This window comes from Rhagoletis pomonella, unplaced genomic scaffold (assembly GCF_013731165.1).
Source record: "Rhagoletis pomonella isolate Grant_MI unplaced genomic scaffold, Rhpom_1.0 Rhpom_scaffold_00002, whole genome shotgun sequence".
Taxonomy (NCBI): domain Eukaryota; kingdom Metazoa; phylum Arthropoda; class Insecta; order Diptera; family Tephritidae; genus Rhagoletis; species Rhagoletis pomonella.
The window spans coordinates 39,889,047-39,889,423 of record NW_023458556.1 but is presented as its reverse complement, the minus strand read 5'-3'; positions in this window follow the sequence as shown (position 1 = coordinate 39,889,423).

Below are 377 nucleotides of genomic sequence, written 5' to 3'. Positions count from 1 at the left end.
ATTTTTTACAATGAAGATCCGAAATAGCTCTATTTAAAGAGGGGAAAATCTAGTTTGTTTTGGGTAAAGCATTAGGTATAGGTTTACTACAAGTAAAGGGTCTAATTATAATCCAAAGTCACCATAAGTTTTTTTTTTTTATCAGAACTCCATCGGATATTATAGTGCGGCGCACAGTGTATTATTTCCAATATTTTAGAAAATATTAATTCACAACAACTAGAAAATTTAAATCAAAGTATATGGAGGGACGGTATTTGATTTGGAAGATTACCAAGCACAATAACATTTAAACTTGTATGTTTGAAACTGAATGTCAATGTTTAAGTCGTTGGAGTTTTGTGATTTATGCAACAATTGTTAAAATACCATTTTGA